Source organism: Pinus tabuliformis, chromosome 1_2 (genome assembly GCF_031772625.1).
Source record: "Pinus tabuliformis cultivar Carrire ecotype Pingquan chromosome 1_2, CPIR1, whole genome shotgun sequence".
NCBI lineage: Eukaryota > Viridiplantae > Streptophyta > Pinopsida > Pinales > Pinaceae > Pinus > Pinus tabuliformis.
Genome location: NC_142298.1, coordinates 1,096,563,933 through 1,096,586,665, shown reverse-complemented (window position 1 = coordinate 1,096,586,665; position 22,733 = coordinate 1,096,563,933).

Below are 22,733 nucleotides of genomic sequence, written 5' to 3'. Positions count from 1 at the left end.
GAGATTTGACTCGTTGGTGTCAATTAGCTGGTCTATGGACCTTCGTTGCTCTTCACGGTGCTTTCGGTCTAATAGGTTTCATGTTACGTCAATTTGAACTTGCTCGATCTGTACAATTGCGACCTTATAATGCAATTGCATTCTCTGCTCCAATTGTTGTCTTTGTTTCTGTATTTTTGATCTATCCATTGGGACAGTCCGGTTGGTTTTTCGCACCTAGTTTTGGTGTAGCAGCTATTTTCCGTTTTATCGTCTTCTTTAAAGGTTTTCATAATTGGACCTTGAATCCATTTCATATGATGGGAGTTGCCGGAGTATTGGGTGTTGCTCTTCTATGCGCTATTCATGGTGCTACCGTGGAAAATACTTTATTTGAAGATGGTGATGGTGCAAATACGTTCCGTGCTTTTAACCCGACTCAAGTCGAAGAGACTTATTCCATGGTCACTGCTAACCGCTTCTGGTCCCACACGGAAGCTTGGCAACCACATAGCAGTTTTGCACTCTTCAACTAAAGAAAAAAAAACGTTAGCTCTTTGACGAAGACTTCATTTTAGAAACTCGAATCCTGTCCATCACAATTTCAGGATGTGATCTTCGCTTCCGAAATTTGTTTGGTTTTAGCAATGATCTCCACTTTTTGAACTTTTTGAAGGTGTTCGGACTCTCAGTTTCTGAAAACATTTCTCTAAAAATGAAAATTCCTCACAACTATCTCAAAATATCTCTCTAAAAATGAATCGGACTCACAAGGAACTCTGTAATTTTATCTCTTTAAAATTATATTTTAAAATAAAAATATTAATAAATAATATTTAAAATAATATATTATTAATTGGATTTTATTTTGGAATGATTTTTAGGGTTTTAAGTTAGAAAATAACTACATGGATTTTGTTAAAATTATAATATTTTGTATTATAAAATGCAAATGTAAATTTAATATTTTAAAAAAAATCTTAAAACACTGAAATGATTTATATTAAATAATTTAAAATTAAAATTTTCTTATTTGCAATCAAATATTTAAACAAATCAATTGTAATTTTTATAAAATAAAAAATAAAAGAAAAAAATTAGACAATTACTTAAGTTCACTCATGAAAGTAAAAAGCTATTTTTTATTATTGTTTTCAAAATTAAATAAATTTAATTATTAAAATAAGAAAACATATTACAATTAGAAATTTACTTGTTACGCCGTAAGGCGTTCCCTCTGAGAAAGACATCCCTAAAATGTGACGTGTGCGATCCTGAGCCATTGATTCTGTGTTAGACGATTGGGGTGTTTTCAGCCGTTGATTTAATATGTTTTTTTAGTTTAAAATGTCTTTTTTTCCACCGCGCCACACGAAACGTGTCTTTGTTTCTTCCCTGCATGACGGCCGCGTAGCTCGCGTAGCGTTCTGCTTCCTACCAGAGCGGCCGTCTCGCGTAGCGTTCTGCTTCCTACCAGAGCGGTCGTCTCGCGTAGCGTTCTGCTTCCCACCAGAACTTTATATAAGCACAGATTGTCTTTGTTTAGGCACAGATTTTCATCCGGAGGTAACCAGCTCCACACAAGGGTAACCAGCGCCACAGAAGGACAGGTAATTCTTTGTTTTCTGTTAACGTTTTGTTTATGAAACTAAACTCAGTCAATGTTCTGATTTGGAGCTCAAAACATAGAACCTATTTGCACAATCGCATTGATTCCTCACAGTGCTCCACTATTCATCATTTATTCCATTGTAGAAACCAGGTGAACATCAAAACGTTGTCTCAGAGGATAATTCAGAAAACTGGAGCCTTCTTCAAGAACTTGAACAGCCTCAGACTTGATTAGAAAGAGCTTTAGAAGGAACAAGATATACCTAGCAATATCACAGAACAAAAACTTTGGTCTCTGCTTCAGAATAGGTCTATTTAATGCGGCCTCCTTTCGTTCTAGGGCTCAGGTCTGCATTTGTTATCACTGAGTTGTTCCTCAGATCTCATTGACCAGTTCTTTTTCTTCACCAAATTCAGTGCCAAATAGGGAGATGAGGTGCTTATTTATATTAGTTCAATCCACAGTGAACCGTCATGACTATAGGAGGAGGTCAACTTGAGTTTAGTTTGAGCTGACTCCTGCAATTGATAGTAAATCCATGCTTTTGATATTTCTTTGTGATTGTTATGCCAGTACGATCCCATTTGGGTTGTGCTCATATAGCTTGTTTTAGTTAGTTTCAAACCATAAAATCTACCCCAACTTCATCTAATGGGCTTGTAATATAGCCTTCTTTCCCACATTTTCTTGACAGCGGGATTGTTGTTCTTGGGCATCAACAACATTATTAGGTTTAATGGACAGTAATTTTCCCACAAATGAAGGCCTGGGTTCGACAGGATTCCCCATCAAATCTCTGAAACCCACAGCCCCCCCAGTTGCAGGGATGAATCTGTTCATTCTGTGAAGATGTACTCCATCAAGAATCATGGTGCCAAGGTTGAGAATGCCCTGTGGGTGACTAGAAGGACGACGGACCTGCAGAGCCAAGAAACTCATCCCACTGAAATCTGTGCTCCCACCATAACATAATACGAAGGATTTAAAAAGAATGGGACAGGGAACCTTTCCTTCTTGTCATTCACCACCACTGTATGTTCTATACTTTCATATTTGTCTTTGCTCCAAACTTGCACAACACAAAAAAAGGCTTGTTTCTATGAAAACTGTAGGGTGCTTAAAACAAAATAAGTTGCTTTGTTAACATCTTTCTTTCTTAAATTCTTGAAATTGCTGTGACTCAAGCTTTGGACGACTCCCCCAACTGTATTCTCTATATCTGGGTGGATTTTCCTCATTGACCAAATCAGGTACAGGTCCCACCATAACATAATCCGAAGGATTTAAAAAGAATGGGATAGGGAACCTTTCCTTCTTGTCATTCACCACCACCGTATGTTCTATACTTTCATATTTGTCTTTGCTCCAAACCTGCACAACACAAAAAAAGGCTTGTTTCTATGAAAACTGTAGGGTGCTTAAAACAAAATAAGTTGCTTCTAAGGCAGCACTGACAGAATGAATGCAAGCTATATATGGCCATTCACTCATAGATCAATATATTTTATTTCCAGGCTAATGCAATGTACATAGCCAAACATATATTGCCTTAACCATTTTGTTAAAGCTTGTTTCTTCTGGCTTCACTTGTAAATAAAGAAATATCATTTCATTAACAGAGACAACTGATTATTTAAATTGTACAATCTATTTCAATTAAGAAACCAACAATTTTTTTTGTTTCAGTCCTAGGAAACTAGACAGTTACATCATACATGGCTTTGAACATATCAGATTAAAGATATCCCGAGGACTATTCTGCATACCATGAATTTGTATGGGCAGGAGTAAGAGAATTTTGCTCCAATTTACATACCCCACAAACCCATCCAATAATGTCATACATTCTGTCATGTGATACCCCAGAATATAGTTATGGATTAGCTCAAGCATCCAAGGTTTCTGATTTTACAAGACTTGAGTTTGCCTTGCTCATACTTACACTTTCTTAAGAGGCAGTACCACTGCAGGCACTGTTGTGGGTGGGATGATTCTTACAGCATGCATTCTGTTTTTCAAGCAAAAAGAATAAGATGATATCCATGCCTATAAGATGACATCTTTGAGGTAAAAAAACTTTGTCAATGTATCATCAAAGGAAACGCAAAGGAAACCTTATGCCTTACTGTGTTTTCTTTGGGCATCGAAAGGAGGTTCTTTCACACAATTCCCTCCCTCTATTAGAAACCTCTCTTGCAGATAAAACAACAACAATTTCTGCAGAGCAGAGATCTCTCTATCCTTGCCTTCCAACTCACCTACTCTGGTTTCAAGCTCTCCTGCTCTTTCATTCATTTTTGTATCCAACAGCCTTATGAGCTCATCTTGAATCACCTTCTGTATCATCTAGGACCTCTTATACTCATCCACTTCCTGAAGCCACAGGTCTGCGAATTGACAATCTTTCCAGGCCTCGAACCAAGGACCTCCCATTGTATAATGTATAACTTTGGGAATTTCCTTGTCATCAATGTCATTGTGACCAACAAGGAAATTCCAGGTGTAGGGAATGGATGTAATATCATTGTCATCAAGCCAACTTGAAGGAGGTCTGAAATTTTTATTCAAATAGGCTGAATAGAACTTCAGATGATGTGTCTTAGAGAGACCTTAAATCTAGCGAAATACATACAAACTTTTCTTTTAGAAACCAGGTGAACATCAAAATGTTGTCTCAGAGGATAACTCAGAAAACTCGATCCTTCTTCAAGAACTTGAACAACCTCAGACTTGATTAGAAAGAGCTTTAGAAGGAACAAGATATACCTAGCAATATCACAGGACAAAAACTTTGGTCTCTACTTCAGAATAGGCCTATTTAATGCGGCCTCCTTTCATTTTAGGGCTCAGGTCTGCATTTGTTATCACTGAGTTGTTCCTCAGATCTCATTCACCAGTTCTTTTTCTTCACCAAATTCAGTGCCAAATAGGGATATGAGGTGCTTATTTATATTAGTTCAATCCACAGTGAATCGTCATGACTATAGGAGGAGGTCAACTTGAGTTTAGTTTGAGCTAACTCCTGCAATTGATAGTAAATCCATGCTTTTGATATTGCTTTGTGATTGTTATGCCAGTACGATCCCATTTGGGTTGTGCTCTAATACCAAATATTCAATAAGAACTTTTCTTGCAAGGTGTGCTTCTAGTTAGTATAACTTGAATCCCCTGTTGAAGACCAAGCAAGTAAGGTAAAACGCTTTCCGTCAGTGTCTTCCAAAACCGTTACTAAATTTTCTTTGTTGTGTCCTGAACCGTAGACCTTCTCCTGAAGTGGTCACAACACCTTGGACCATGTATTCGATTTTCTTACTTTTACAACAGAATTTATTACAATAAGAGAACGCTTGGTGTCTTTTTGGATTTTTATCTAATATATATCATTAAATTTAGATCTCCTTTTCTCTATTTTTGTTATAACATTATGTGTATGTAAGTTCACTTAAGAGTCTGGTTTTGAATTTACTACCATGAATATTTGTTGTTATATTATTTCAAAAAGGAAAGGCCGTGTTACCATCCCTAATGTTTTGTTCTAAGAAAATGGGTTTTCAAAGTATAAATTGGAATATTTATTTTTTTAGACACGATTGAACAGAGAATTTATATTTCGATGCTTTTTCTTTTACACTCAAAAAATTAGTTTGGTTGTAATTTTATTTTGTGAGAAGGGTCACCACGGTAAAATACATGATACAAAGGGAAACAACAAGTGCTTCTGTTTACAATCATCGTAGAATACTTAGCTGAAATCTCTGTTGTGTTGTATCAAAAAAGAAGTTATAAGAATGATCACTTTTTATAAAAAGATATTGCATTATTTACGGATAAAGAGCATATGTTATTGACAATTATGTTATCCATATGGTTCTTATGTATACTAATTCGAATCCGAATCTTACATATTTTACTTCGTCCATTTTGTTGGTAAATTTCTCTGTCCTTAACATGACTTAATAGATATTAAAGTTTAGACAAAATAGATTAAGATAGGGCATACCAAATTGAGATTTTGACAACCCATTCGGACTTTATCTGCATCCATACTTTCTCAAAATCTATCGAATGAGAAGGGATCTCTCTGTATATGAATCTCCAACTAGATCCAGAACTGCACCTGCGAGCGCTGGATCTTTATCTTCAATAACTAGATCAACTTCAACCGGTGGATATGGGACTGGAATTGGACCGGGTTCAACTGAATCTACATTTCGGTGAAGTGATAACCTGCTCAAAATTCTGGCAATAAAAGAGGTGAACAACGAAACAAAGACACGTGAACAACTGAATGAATTCTGGCCATAAAAGAGGTGAAAAGCCGAACGAATTCTGGCCATAAAAGAGGTGAACAGCGAAACAAAGACACGTGGACAGCCGAACGAATAGAGAATGTGTGTGTGCACACTCTTGCTTTTGTTTGGCTATACGTTTGGTTTGTAAGGGGAGAAATGGAAATTTGGTTCTGAGTATAAAATTGAAAATAAAAATGATTTGGAAATATATATATTTTTTATGTTTTAAAATGGTTTTAGGTATTAATAAAAATGATTTAATTTTTTTTTTTTAATTTTAAAATTGTTTTAGGTATTAATAGGTGAAAATTCTGGTAATAAAAGAGGTGAACAACTAAACAAACATGTGAACAGCCCAATGAATATAGAATGTGCGCACACTTTTTTGTTTCGCTACGTTTGGGTTTATAAGTGGAGAAATGAAAATTTGGCAAACAATCAATCAAAGAGGTGAACAACTGAACGAATGTGTGCACATTCTTGTTTTCTTTTGATTCGCTATAAGTTTGGGTTTATAAGTGGAGAAATGGAAATTGGGTTTATATGGAAATTTGGCAATAAAAGGGGTGAACAACCAATCAAAGACGTGAACAACTGAACAAATATAGAATATGCACACACACTCTTGCTTTGTTCTATTATAGATTTGGGTTTTTAAGTAGAGAAATGGAAATTTGATTTTGAGTATAAAAATGGAAATAAAAATGATTTGGAAATATATTTTTTATGTTTTAAAATTGTTTTAGGTATTAGGAGAAATGAAAATTTGGTGCGCACACACTCTTGCTTTGTTCTATTTCACTATAAGTTTGGGTTTATAAGTGGAGAAATGGAAATTGGGTTTATAAGTGGAGAAATGGAAATTTGGCAATAAAAGAGAAATGGAAATGGAAATTTGGCAAACAACCAATCAAAGACGTGAACAACCAAACGAATAAAGAATGTTTCTTTTGTTTCACTATAAGTTTGGGTTTATAAGTGGAGAAATGGAAATTGAGTTTATAAGTGGAGAAATGGAAATTTGGCAATAAAAGAGAAATGGAAATGGAAATTTGGCAAACAACCAATCAAAGACGTGAACAATCGAACGAACAAAGAATGTGCGCGCACATTCTTGTTTTCTTTTGTTTCGCTACAAGTTTGGGTTTATAAGTGGAGAAATGGAAATTGGGTTTATAAGTGGAGAAATGGAAATTTGGCAATAAAAGAGGTGAACAACTAATCAAAGACGTGAACAACTGAACGAATATAGAATATGCACACACACTCTTGCTTTTGTTCTATTATAGATTTGGGTTTTTAAGTAGAGAAATGGAAATTTGTTTTCTTTGCTGAAGCAAGCACCGATCCTTCTAATTCATTAATTCAAAAGAAAAATTACATATTGTACATAAAACCTGATCCTTTATAAGAATTTAGGAAAAAACCCTACCTATTTTGGTCCCACCTTTCGACCCACCACCTATCCTACCTATGTTGACTATATACCCATTGGGATTAGAGCCAGGACTCACCAAGAGGAAGAAGAGCGGTCCTACCAACCAATAGCCGGGAATACACAATAGACAGAGCCCTACCAGTTACCGGTATCCTTCTAATTCATTAATTCAAAAGAAAAATTACATATTGTACATAAAACTTTATCCTTTATAAGAATTCAGGAAAAACGGAATCCCTGCCAATGACCAAGACCCCCCCAAGTTACTACAGTGATCACCAAACTTTTGAGAAATAAACATGGAAAGGCTACAAGAGCCCCCACCCACTAGGGAAATTCCGGATAAAACACATGTCCCAGAGCCATCATACGACCATAGACACCCCCGACTGTGCAAAATCCACACACCACGAAAGAGGTAAAAAATGTGCCAAACCTGATGAATGGATAGAGCTCACCTGGCCCCACAGAAACAACACATTTGATCCTAACTGTTGATCCTGGCTGCTAGATCCAACGGCCAGAAATCATATCGCACAGCCTAACACGATTGAGAGATGTTATGCGATCGAAGGCAGTTTCGAAGTCAACCAACCTGCCACGTGTTACAATCTCTATGGGATTTCTCTTGAAACTGCAAAACCATAAACCACTCATGAATCACGCTATCTCCGGAAAATTGACCATGCTGTGGTTTTCAAGCCTGAAAGCAAAAAGAGGGAAAATTCCAGTTGCTGGAAAAACTAACCACGCATTCTGTTTATTCTTGCTACAGAATCAGAATCCGATACTGTGCTTGTTTGGGAAAAGACCCGACAACTTGTCTACCGATGAACTGAGAACCTCGTTCAACTGACTCTGGGATAAAATGAGACATACTTTAGCTTGCCTTTCTACCAAGTACATACTGATAGGTTGTATAAGTTCTTGCTGGAAAAATCAATTCATGCTTGTCAACTTGGCCCGATATCTAAACACTTCTCTGTCCTCTGCGGCTTGTTCTTCGCAGAGAACCTTTAAATGGTTTTGAGGTATCTCCTGCCACTTTTTCACCATTTTGCCATCAGCATTGTTCACCCCTTGGTTGGCCAGAAGGTCCGCTAGTTTATTGGCAGATCGTCAAACATGGTTGAAGCTAACCGTTCGAAGCTCCTGGAGGTGAACATGGATTCTTTGGTAGACCTAGATTAGTTTCCAATGAGTAGATCCTTTCTCTGGTCGAGTACCGCAGTTGATTCTTTTCTCTCGCTCCTCTCTTGGCACTCCCTAAAACAATAATGGTTGTGTCGGACAAGATAGCTTAGAGAAATGAAATTTGATTTTGAGTATAAAAATGGAAATAAAAATGATTTGGAAATATATTTTTTATGTTTTAAAATTGTTTTAGGTATTAGGAGAAATGAAAATTTGGCAAACAACCAATCAAAGATGTGAACAACAGAACAAATAAAGAATTTGCACGCACATTCTCGTTTTCTTTTGTTTCGCCATAAGTTAGGGTTTATAAGTGGATAAATGGAAATTGGATTTACAACTGGAGAAATGGAAATTTGGAAATAAAAGAGAAATGGAAATGGAAATTTGGCAAACAACCAATCAAAGATGTGAACAACCAAATGAATAAAGAATGTGCGCACACATTCTTATTTTCTTTTGTTTCGCTATAAGTTTGGGTTTATAAATGGAGAAATGGAAATCTGGCAATAAAAGGGTGAACAACCAATCAAAGACATGAACAACTGAACAGATATAGAATATGCACACACACTCTTGCTTTTGTTCTATTATAGATTTGGATTTTTAAGTAGAGAAATGGAAATTTGATTTTGAGTATAAAAATGGAAATAAAAATGATTTGGAAATATATTATTTATGTTTTAAAATTTCTTTAGGTATGAGGAGAAATGAAAATTTGGCAAACAACCAATCAAAGACGTGAACTGCCGAACCAAGCACATTCTTGTTTTCTTTTGTTTCGCTATAAGTTTGTGTTTATAAGTGGAGAAAAGGAAATTGGGTTTATAAGTGGAGAAATGGAAATTTGCCAATAAAAGAGGTGAACAACCAATCAAAGACGTGAACAACTAAACAACTAAACGAATATAGAATATGCACATACACTCTTGCTTTTGTTCTATTCTAGATTTGGGTTTTTAAGTAGAGAAATGGAAATTTGATTTTGAGTATAAAAATGGAAATAAAAATGATTTGGAAATATATTTTTTATGTTTTAAAATTGTTTTAGGTATTAATAGGTGGCAACCCTAAAAAAATTTATCCCAAAAATTGATTGGAGATAATTTTTTTTATAATTTTGTAAATGTTACTAAGTAAAAATAAAAATGGTTACATAGGTGACTGAGTCTAATTTTATCTAGATAAATTGTGTTTTAAGGAGAAGTGACATCATAAACTCAAGCCCATCTACAATAGTCCATGTACTATTCTGAAGCGGGTTGGTGTGAATGCATGTCATTTAGATTTGCCCAACTTTGCCTCCACAGTTTGGTTAATGTTAATCATCTCAAGCCTTATATGTCATTTAGATTTGCCTTGCCAACTTTGCCTCCACAATGTGGTTAATGTTAATCATTTCAAGCCTTATGAAACTCCTATTCTTGAAAGGGAAGTTCAAGTGACATCATAAACTCAAGCCCATCTACTATAGTCCATGTACTATTTTGAAGCAGGCTGGTGTGAATGCATGTCATCTAGGAAGCTCAAGTGACATCATAAACTCAAGCCCATCTACTATAGTCCATGTACTATTTTGAAGCAGGTTAGTCCATGTACTATTTTCAAGCGGGTTGGTGTGAATGCATGTCATTTAGATTTGTCTTGTTAGCTTTTCCTCGACAATGTGGTTAATGTTAATCATCTCAAGCCTTATGAACCTCCTATTTCGGAAGAGGAAGTTCACATTTCCCACTTGTTAGCTTTGCTTCCACAATGTGGTTAATGTTAATCATCTTAAGCCTTATGAACCTCCTATTCTGGAAGAGGAAGTTCACATTTCCCACTTCTGGATTTTTAGCAGTTGTTGGAGGAAGACACACGATTAGACCTATAGCAGTAGTTATGACGTATCTTGATGGGAACCAAAGCCTGATGGGCACCAAAGACAGCTTCCTTAGGAAGACACAATGTTAGACTTGTAGCAACAGTTATGACGTATCTTGATGGGCACCAAAGCCAGCTTCCTTCTTAGGACAAATGGTTGTCCAAGGTTTCTTAATAGTTAGTTGTAGGATAATGAAGGCATGGTTAATCTTAAGCACTATGCATTTTTTATTTATATTATTTCTTAGTTAGCGCTCACTTTGCCAAAACAACTAATCAACTAATCAGATCTCATCTTAAGTAAAATATTATAAAAGGAATTTGCTTAGAAACATAAGAATGTTTTGGGAATCAATATTCTTATGCTTATGTTTGCAAGTTTTCATCTTCAACATTCGAATGTTATGGCTTATCAATCAGCCAACCACTAATGTAGGGAGGCATATCCAGTGGTGTAGCAATTTACAAATGGGAAAGAGGTTGATATCACCTCCAGAGCTCCCAAAATATGCAACGATTTGGGAGGCATATCCAGTGGTGTAGCAGTTTGCAAATGGGAAAGAGGTTGATACCATCTCCAGAGCTCCCAAAATATGTAGTGGTTTGGGTCGTTAGATCCAAGAGGATAAATTAATGACAAAGTATGCACCTGCGTAATGGATTTTTATATGTCATGATTCTTCCGCAATTTATGCCTTACGTCGTTTCCTTTGCAACATTTGGTGCAATTGCTAGTTAATTTAATTTACAAACTTCATTATATAGCAAAATTATGATTTTCTTTACTAAATATTTTTTTTTCGTATTTTCTTTTAGGTTTGGTCGAATTTTTAAAAAATATAACAATCTGTTAAAATATTTTAAAATTTAGATTTTGTTAAATTATATATATATATATATATATATATATATATATATATATATATATATATATATATATATATAGATATATATATATATATAAAGTTTAATCTAGCCATATTTAAAACTAGGGGGAGGTACTGGCTACTATGTAGCTTGTTAATTAAGAGCTTTATAAATAGATTTTTCAAAGATTACTGTATTTTATTTTCAAAGAGTTCAAAACTAATTTAGATTTGACAACACCCTAGGTATCATATTAAATCGAGTTTTGTAACATTGATTTTCTAAATATTTTGATTATGACATGCAACTATATCTTTCTATACATAAAACAAAGTGTATTTTGTTGGCCATTATCTTGGTGTCCATTTCCAACAACGATAATCATGCAATCAGATATGTCACCCCACGGGTAATAAAAAATATGCATATTTCTTTAATATATATAAATAATCTATATTTGTTTTTATTAAAATTAATAGTGTTAATATATGAAATAACTTGCACTATATTAATGATGTAATATAATATTAAATAATTTTTAAAAGTTTATTTTTGTGATAGTGAAAAGTTAAATAATAAAAACACTTGCTTTTAAATTGTCAAGTATATGTCTATATTAATTTTTAAAATATTTATAATAATATTGACATTCTTAAGTTATTAATTCATCAAAATTAATTAATGACTAAAGATTTTATTTATGGTTATCAGAGCAATTGATGAGTTATTATTGAAGATCCCATCCTTAGTTTCCTTCAAATAATCTAGGACTTGACATATGTAGAGTAAAGTGCAACATCTTTCTCTACCATCATCATCTACTTAAAGGAAACAATAACATGATTATCATATGTTTGTCTTCTTTCTTGTTTGCTTACACATTTCACTTTCACATTTACTTCTACTCCTGCTTTTCTTTGTTGTTTGCTTGCTTGCTTTTTTACCATAGGTTAGTTTCGCATGAAACCATCTATGACTCTTGAAAGAAGCTGGGTAAAGTACAAGAGGCCTTGTACAACTATCACTACTTGGTTATCTATCATCCTACCTCGGTATGAAGAACTTGTTACTTTTATTCCATGATACGTAAGAGGAAAATACTTGTTGTTCGAAGTGAACCTTGGTGAAAACACAACGCTTGCGTACTAAATAGTGTCACCTACTCTAGTTAGTTGTTTTTGGTTCAACCCTTTGTAGCTCAATCAAGTAGAGTAAGGTGAGAGGGAAAACCTTAACAAGCACATCAACGGTATATAATAAACTACTTCTCTGAAGTAACAACCTCTTCTACTCTCAATAACTTAAGATCCCTCTTCCACCTCTAAAATGAGTAAGTGTTATGCACAGTTATGAAGAATGAAAAAATGAAAAGTGAAAAAATTTCAAAATGAAAAATGAATAAGGCAAAAGAAGAGAAAGGCTCCCTGCATAGAGAGGCGATCCAAGTAACTCTGTCGAGGTACTAACCAGGTTCGCTGGCAGTGGAGCAATGCTTGTGTTCCTGTGTAACTCTACTAGGGTATTGTCCAGGCCTGCTGGTAGCGAAACAACACCATAGATGAATCTAAGACTCTGACAACTATACTGCTTGTGCACCAACATACCCCTCAACCCTAATCAAAACAACTTTGTTGACTTGGCTTGGAATGTGTGTCAATCGACCAAGATCTTGGCAGATGCTACATCTTACAATCAATCAAGTGTGGAAACCAAGATGAACTTAGCATTGATCAATACTTCCAGAGGTGTTAGACTTGCTTTTCATGAAAAAGGTCCATTCACAGAGTTGGAGTTCTACTAGTCTGTCATCAAGTGTTATAGCGGCTACAACCACCCTCCAAAATTTTTCCTTAGCTTCGTTTTGGAGCCTCCCTACCAACCAACCTCAACAACATTTCTTGCCTTGTCAAGTTCACAAGCTTCACTGATTTTCTAGCAGATTGCTAGCCTGTGCATGATCGGTTGTTACATCCCCCTAATAGGTTGTTTCTCAAATATTGGTCCATCTACAGGCTAAGCATCTCCCTCGAGAAATTGAACAATTCTGGAGGGGAACCAACCTTCCCTCCAGAAATTGCGTAATCATGTCTTGCAGCCTGCTAGTCTCCAGAATTGCACAAATATTACCACCACCCTTCACTGAGAAAATTGTGCAATTTATCCCAGCACGACTGCTTAGCCCAAAAGTTGCACAATCTTGGGCAACTGTCAGCTAATCTGCCCAAAAATTGTACAATCCCTCTAGGTAGCCAGCCCTGCTCCCTCCCTTAAATGACCAAATTTTCCCCTCAGCTAAGAAGGTTGTTCCATGTGCCATTGAGTTGATCATATCCACCTGGAACCGAGAAAACTTGACTTACATGCATGGGCTGCTTTTTCCCGGGATAGAAAAAGAAACATGAAAAAAGGATCCCTAGATTTTAGGGAGCTATTTTTAGCAACTGGAGGTTACATCCAAAGATAGTTTTAGAATATTTCCTCCAAGTGTCTCTTTTTCCTAGATTTATGGCATGCGCATCATGAGCCTCAAACTTATTTATTTGACGCTTCAAAGCTCATTTCTTCACATCGATCTTGGAGATCTGAAATCCCACAGCACATCCAGGAGTCTTCAACACGTCTAGCTCAACTTTTTCTAGGTAAGTCAACTTAACTTGTCTTTTGCAACATTTTTGCCTCTTTTTGTGTTTTGGCTTGTGTGAGTGTTGTTTGCTTGATTTCGGTGAATGCTTGCTGTCGTTTACATGCATAATAGCTTGTACTAGTACCATTTCAATTTTTGTTAGCATCTCATTGCTGTCGCATGCATGAAATTATTTTACACGAACAATGGCCAATTTGGTGACTCACCTCACCCACATGCATGTTGTTCCACTTTTTGAATATTTCATTCATTGTTTGCATGCACAATCATTCATTTCTACTCACACTCAGTATCACCATGCATTCATGTTCACATTTTCTTTCAGTTGCCTATCAATGGGTCTGGGCAGTCTTAGCTCGGACTATGCCTCAACAAGACAATATTGTGCAATCCTAAGAGGGAAGGCTCTACCTTCCACTCAGAAAATGTGCATTTCTTCCCAATGAATCTCCTCCAGTCTTGCATTGCGCAATTCTGAGGGATAGTGACTGTTGTTCCAGAAAATTGCGTAATGCAGTCACTGGGCCTCCAACCATTGCCAGTTGAAATTGTGCATTGCGCAATTCCAGCAGCCAATACACCAGCCTTGATTGCGCATTGCGCAATTCCAGTAGTCAGTTAGCCTCCTAGATAGCCCATACTGCCTTTTGCGCAGTTCTAGTAGCCAGCCTCCAAGCCTCCCAAGAAAAATTGTGCAATCCTTGCTAGTCAATTCCCAAGTATGTTGCATGTCGTTTCTCAACTTTGCTTTGGTTTTAGATAACATATTTCTTGCCATGCATGTCGCTCTGTCTCCAGATCTAGCAGGTGTTCTTCCATCTCTCAGTAATTCAGGATCAATGTCCTCCAAGAGAGCAGGATCAAAGGACACTCAGGGAAGTGCAACTGGAGCAGCAGTTGAGTGTGTCTACAAGTCTATCGATCTATGAAGACACCAAGATGATTGTAAACAAGGACATCAAGCTGAAATAGCAAGATGTCAATGATGTATTTGCAGGCACATTTGGGGAAGACCTTGAAGACCGTCAAGTCTATGTGAACATCCACAAGTCTGACTTGTATTAGATTGCATGAAGATATCCCATGTTCCCATGCATAGACACGATATATTGGATTGTCTCGCACACTGTTCCTAAGACGATGACATTGAGAATTGTCTGTGGGAAAAATATTTCTACCTTTAGGGCATAGGATTATGAATAGATGCATCATATGTCAAAGCCCGTGATCACTATGGAGACTCCCTCAACATACCCAGCAGCAATGCCAACTCCAGAGATATCTTGAAGAATTGGCTGAAGGAGCTAGCTAAATTTAGGATGACACCCAACCAGGTCTACAAGATGAAGATACTACGGAAGGTGTATCAATACTTGGTCATCTATTCATGCCATCTGTATTGCAAATAAAGCACAAAAACCTTCCCACATAATTGGGTGATCGCGTTGGCCCAATTGGCCATGGAAGGCAAAGCATGAAACTTGTCCAACATGTTGGCTCATCATCTTAAGGAATAGGTAACAATGGATTGACAGCCACCCAAAGGTGGGTAAGCATAAATATACATGTCTGATTACATCTTGGATGAAATCTGTGCCCCTTAGGAGGTCCCAGGCTTGGAGTGGGCATGGACATCGGTGGAGACCTCTGTGAACACTTATTGTAAGATGTTGTCCGAGTGAAGCTTCAGAGGAGTTATCACATGGTTTCTGATCATTTTGTCACCCTGGTTTATAAGATGATATTCAAACAGGATCCACACTGCATGTCGAAGGCAGCAATGGAGGCACTGATCGACATAGCTAATTGGTATGCCTCATTGTCGTGCACCTTCATACAGATGTATAGTGCAGAGAAGCCTCCACATGTTCTACCGAAGTTTTCCTTGGACAAACTCGTCATGCAAGAAGTATCATATCACATCTCGGTAGGATTATTAGCTAGGCTACACCGAAAGTGGAAGGAAACTTTTCCAGCGCTTCCGTTGCGCATCGGGTTATACGAGATATGGAGTTTCAAACATGTGGAAGCTAAAGAATAGAAGATGAATAAATATCCATTCGATGCTCGACGTTACAATCAATATGACCCACATTGTCTTCTAAAAGACAACTGCGTGAGAGTACAATTTAACTGGATCCACAGGTCATGTCATTGGGCGGAGGAAGACCCATGAAGATATTGTTACAGCTTCTCCAAACTCAATGAACCAGTCGGCCTCGCTCTGGAATGGTTAACGAAGCAGCGTGAAGCAGCATCCCGAAGAGCACCAATAACAACAGCAATAGAGGTAAACATATCTGTGCATGACAAGGGCAAGAGGAAGATTTTCGACAACATTGAGGAAGAGAAAAACTGCAAGTTCTGAGTAGACCCACTTGTACAGAAAGCAACTTTGGCAATAGTTGCAAACAAGCAACAACACGACTAGAGAAATGCACAAAGGCATACAGAGAAATGGGGAATGGAGGAAACATAGAAGTATTTGTATGAGTTGAAGGAGCAACTCCAGAAGGAACAAGAGGAACACAAATAGGAGAAGGAAGCACAATAGGAACAGGTACAATAGGGGGTACAACTTGTACAGACAAATGAAACTGCACCCGTACAGGTAGTAGACTCATCAGAATAGCTGGCATTAGGTAGATAAGGTGAACCATCGTAGGAGAAGGACTTCACTTAGGAGATAGAGCAAGCACTTGAACATATCGATACGAATATGTAGCAATAGGAATCAGAGCAATGCATCAACCTCATACCACACCACCAAGAGGTCGACCCACCAACTTCACCGCATGGAGAAGAGAAGAAAGTCCCAAGTGACCAAGGAGACACTGAGATCATTGGAGGTCAGCTAGAAGGAGAGATGCACAACATCTCATTCGACGACTCTCAACATAGAGTTGTGCAATCTCGCAGAGTGTCGACTCTAGATGATCATACATCTCCTATGCAGTTTGAGCAACGAGTGAGCATGTCTGACATGCACAAACATCCAATAGCATTGGTTGATGCTACTAGAGTATATGTTGAAGCCACTAGCCTGAGTATTCACTTCCTTATATCCGAGAACGAGCGAATGGCTAAGGAGCTATAGATAACCAAGCGAGGAGGATAATTCGTTGCAACATCTGTCCAAGAAGAATTGAACAAGGCAATACTGGATGAAGTGTTGTCCCTTGATGCATTAATGTGGGCATTGTATTCCAAGTTTGGTACCATGCATAAGGCAGTTGTCCATCTCAACAGCTGGCAGCAACAATGTGCTAGGAGGGCACATGTCGAGTTGAAGAAGGAAAAACTAGATGAAGTGTTGTCCCTTGAGTCATTCATGCGGGCATTGTATTGCAAGTTTGGTACCATGCATAAGGCAGTCGTCCATCTCAACGGTTGGTAGCAATGATGTGTTAGGAGGGCACTTAACTTGTTGAACGTGCATGCTGCTGTTAATTACATGCAAACATGGACCATGAGATACAAGGGAGCCCCACTACACTTGCCTAAGATGATGAAGCAAAGAGTATTTGAGCTAAAGTCATGCATACGGAGTTAGATCTGGAACAATGAAGATCTCACATAGATCATCACTAGTCTACAAGATTCCTATGCACATGTATTCAAGAGTATGAATGTTGTTGTGGCGCACAAGTGATCCCATCTATTGGGAAACTCACCCATACGAAGACAAAGGCATGGGTCTAACTGGAGCTTTACTCGTACTTTGACAAGTTGATGTGCATAGCCAACAGCCCATACTTGGTGATCAGTGCAGACACCATGCACAAGTATGTTGTTGATTCGGTCGCACTCAAGACAACGATTCACATCCTTTTAGATGAGTTGGACAGAGGAGCCCGAGCAGTGTACCCAAATGCTATGGAGGCAAGAGTTTATTTCCAAAAAGATGTCACCTTAGAGTACACAGAGACCATCATAGACTACCGAGCTTGGTATCAGTTTGCTACTATCAACCACCGTGAGGATGTTGAAGAGTTGGTCTTCCAACAGTTTACTGAGTCATGGTGATTTCTTGCATGGTTTGCTCAAGACATTTTGTCTCACATGGGTACATGTGCATTATCATGTAACGTCTTGTCAAGTGTATGTTCAAGTGTCGATAGTTGGATGTAACAATCATAGAGTAGGTGAAGAGTCATGAGGGTAGTTAAACTGTCACAAACAGGAATGTCAAGGTCCACCCAAGCCTTTGCTATATATGGTCCCTCATAAGTCATTGTAGAGGCTTTTTTTTAGCCATAATTCTGGTAGGACTATCTTGGAGGGAGTTTGGATAGTATTGTAACGAGCCTTGGCTTATCCACTACGCAGAGCTAGTATATCTCTTTGGAGGAGTAGGCGACAGCTACTATAACATTCTGCTATTGAAACTAGTGATTGGACATACACTTCTTAATATAACAGAGCAAACATGTTTCATGCATATGTCATATTGTATTTTACCTATCTTGTTTACTCTAAATGATATATGTATCTGTTTTCTTACACATGCATGTGTAGCTATTTTCTGTATATGTATGTATGATTCTCTCTAGAATGTGGTGTTGGTTTAACCATCACTTGGGATTGCTAGATTACTTGCCTTGCATGCTGTGATGCATCTTATCTCATGTGTTAGCTTGTTAACTCCGTGTTGTCATAGGTTTCCAAGTGGTTCACTCATCTCATCATCTGTGTGTTAGAACCGCTCATGCACCATCCTTGACTTATTGCATATGTCACACCCTTGCTACCAACAGGGACATCTTACTTGCCTCTATGTGAAACCATGGTTAAGGCATTACCGTACGACCCACTACTAGGACTCCTACACCAAACGATTTGAGGTCTAATTGGGACTTATTAACAGGGAAGATCCCATGACATGTTGGCGGGTCCAGCACGATCAACAGAACCCTACATGAATTTTACCAAACTTATCACAAATATGTAATATAGAGGTGTAAACAACATATCTAAGCATAGGGGTCTCATACTTACCTCAGAATCACTGAGAAGCATTGTTCCCTTCTATCATTTGTTGTATTATCATCTATTAGGTCATGGATACATTTTTCATTCATTTACAAATCAAAACATGAGGAGAACCATACATCAACATTTCATAATACATGCTTTATAACCACAATTATAACAACAAAAATATCATGGATAAATCAGCCATAGAATCCACATATAATCCAGCACATTTACACATAAGGTGCTAAAGAAATAACCTCTTATTAATGGATGCAAAAGCCAACCCGGTACGGGACTACCACCTTCCACCTGACCATAGATTGGCTTAGCCAAATCTCTCTTCAACTAATCACTTCCATGCCATATTACAAGCATGAATGTGGGACTCAAACCAGAAGAACCTTCCAGGGCATCCTGAGGCTACACCACCTAACCCTCATCTATAGAAAGCATGCTTTACCATAATCCATCTTGTATCACTAGGCCAACACAATAAACATGCAATAGCAACCTTTACCATGATCTCCACTAGATATTTAGTCTCAAACAAGTATCAATGCCACCGGATTTCTCCATACACTATGAGAAATTTTCTTGTCTCATACTCTCTCAGGCTTTACCATAGTCCATACTCTAATCTAGGGATCACTAGGCCCTAAATCGAGACTCCACCCTCTAATATTTACTATGTATCCCTCCATTCACTGGAAAGGATTCAGAGGCTTAATAAAGGGCAACCACCTTTAGGATTTACCATATATCCCTCCATTAACTGGTCATGACTTCCTAGACCCACCAAGGCAGACAATACCTATCTTTACTGCAACCAAAAGTCCATTTGATGGGGCAATAGGCCAGTGGCTTTACTGCAATCCATATTCTGGTTCAGGGATCACTGTGTCATTTGTTCTTTCTTTAGGAGATTCACCTCACTCAACTTCAAATCCATATGATAATCTAGCTCAACAAAAACATGAGAACCCCATCACACCATGGCTACCCAGAAATGGAAAGGCTAGGATGAAAACACTTTCACACCTGGAAAAACCCATGCCATAACAACAAAGAACCACATGCAATACAATGCATACCAAATCTAGCAAGGGAAACACACATGAAAATTGATACCTGTAAAGAATACTATTGTAACTTCTTGATCCTACTCTTCCTTACTTTTTCCTTCCTTCCTCTCGCCTTCTTTCCCTTTCTTGATCTAATGCAAAGCCTGAGTAAAAACCTGCCAACTGATCCTCAAAAGCCTTTCTATCAATGAGGCCTCTATTTCTTCACTTTCCATTATTTTCCTTCAATTTACTCCTCACATGAAACTTGTGACCTTTCACCTTCCTTTTCTCCTAATTTCCATTATTTTCATAAAAAAATGTGCCAAAAATGTCATTTCTCCTTTCCAAATCCTTTTCCATTACCTTTTCCAATTTCCTTTAGCCATAATAGCTAAAATACCCACTAGGATGCTTTTCCCACAATTCAGCTTGTAATACATGTCCCATGATCATGGTCTTATATTCTTTACATGGATTTTTAACTAGGGTTGTTACAGAACCCTCCACCTTGGTGGAACACCATCATCGGTATTCAATGACACCTATAACTAGTGAGTCCATTGAAAAAAAAACTGTTGGAATTTTGGCACCAGTGTGGCACTATGGTTCAGGTATTTTCCTTGATGGCAACTCACTTTGATGACAAATCTCAGTTCAGGCACTCAGAATGAAGGAAATCTTGTATACGCAGGTTCACCTTGTCGAAGACGCGTATACACGCGGGTTATACGTTCAAAAGTCGTGTATGCATATACATGCACTTTTATGCACAGAAAAGCGCGTACATGGTGGGAAACTTATTTTTGGTCTGTGGTTGTTAGTCCTTGGAATTTGAACCTATGGTTTTGGACCATGGTATCTCATCAGAAGTGTTGACCCCAGGTTTTCGGCCCTTGGTATTGGTTTATTATGGTTTTGGACCGTGGTATTGTGGAAGGGCTAAAACTATAAAATAGGATGGAGATCATGTGGCAAAGCATCATCTGATTTATTAAATATCTGATCTCATGCTAGATCTGGAATACTGGTGATTGGGTTATTGTGCAGATCTAGATCTGAATGAAGGAGGAACCTGAGCGCGAGAAGGATAAGGACTATTGATGGATCAAAATCTCAAGGCTTGAACATTGGTATCTTTGTATGATTTTGATCTGTTATACGTGGCGCACTCTTGATCTATAAATCTAGGTTAACTAATGTCTGAATGTTTAAAAAGAATAAATTATCCTTTATAGATCTGTACGTAGGTTCAGTGGAGTGCAGGTGTGTATACACGCTTTTTATGTGAATGAAAGAAGCGTATACGCAGGTTGGTTGTGGTACAGAAGCATATACACGCAGATTTATGAATATTGAAGTAGCGTACATATTTTGATTTATGTTCTAGCTGCTTCTATTTTAGTGCTTCAGTGTTCTGGGTTCAGAATTGGTGTTTGATTACAGTTACTGTGTACTGGGTACAGCTGACAGAGAAGTGTTTATCTAATTCAGTTTTTGATTGGTGAAAAGGGTTTGGTTGATGCAAGAATACTTGATGTTTGATTGATATTACTTGTGGATCCAGTCTGAAAATTAATGAAACGAGGTCCCTGAAAGCAGAGAGAAGGTTGCAGCCTTCTGTAGGTAGGAGCCTGCGTACTAGTATCTCAAGCTAGTACAAGAACTAAGGGGGTTGGAGCTCCCTTCCAGAAAGCTAGAGAACGAGAGAGAGTTGTAGCTCTCTGCAGGTTGCAGCCTGCGTACTGGTAAAGACTGCACCAGTGCAAAACATTGTAAAGAGAAGTTTCTAATTAAAAAGAAGATAGAGACGATTTGCAGCAGGGGGTTTTCACCCACATTGGGTTTCCTCCTTATATCTTGTGTTCATGTGTGTGACTATCTTCTGCTCTGTTTCACTGGTTCTAGTACTGTTTATTTGCTTCTGATTCACAGATTAATAACTGACATCTGAAAGATAAATCAAATTATAAGTCTGCTTTATATACGCGGTTTTCCTTATCTGAAGTTGCGTATATACGCGGTTTTTATTAACTGAAGTAGCGTATATTATCTGAAGTTGAAAAAGGAAATATTTGTCTTGATAATACTGATTCACCCCCCCTCTCAGTATTATTTCCAACAATTGGTATCAGAGCAGGTCCTTCTGAAGAAGCTTGATCGCTTGAAGGAAGATCTTTCATCATGAGCAACTACGAGAGGGAAGCATCAATCAGGCCACCGGTTTTTGATGGGACAAACTTCGTATATTGGAAGGTAAGAGTTACTGCCTATCTTCAATCTCTGGGTACAGAAGTCTGGGACATCATAGAAACAAGGTATACTTTTCCATCAGCTACCCCTACAGATCCAGCTGAGAAGAAGAAATATGAAACAAATGCAAAGGCGGTCAATACTCTTCTAGGATGTCTATCTCAATCAGAATTCGTGAAAGTTATGCAGTTAAAATCAGCAAAATAAATATGGGACAAGATTGTCCTAAGCTATGAAGGAGATGATCAGGTAAAACGAGCAAAACTTCAAACCCTCAGGATTCAGTATGAAAATCTCAAGATGTATAATGATGAAAGTGTGGCTAACTATTTTCTTCGTGTAGATGAGATTGTTAATTGTATGAAAAACTTGGGAGAAGAAATAAAAGAGGTTGTTGTGGTTGAAAAAGTTCTAAGATCTTTGTCACCTAGGTTTGAATCTAAAGTTTCTGCAATAGAAGAAAAGGAGAATCTACAAAGTCTTAAAATGTCACAACTGCACGGAATTCTTACTGCTTATGAAATGAGGAAAGGAGGTCCATCAGACAGGA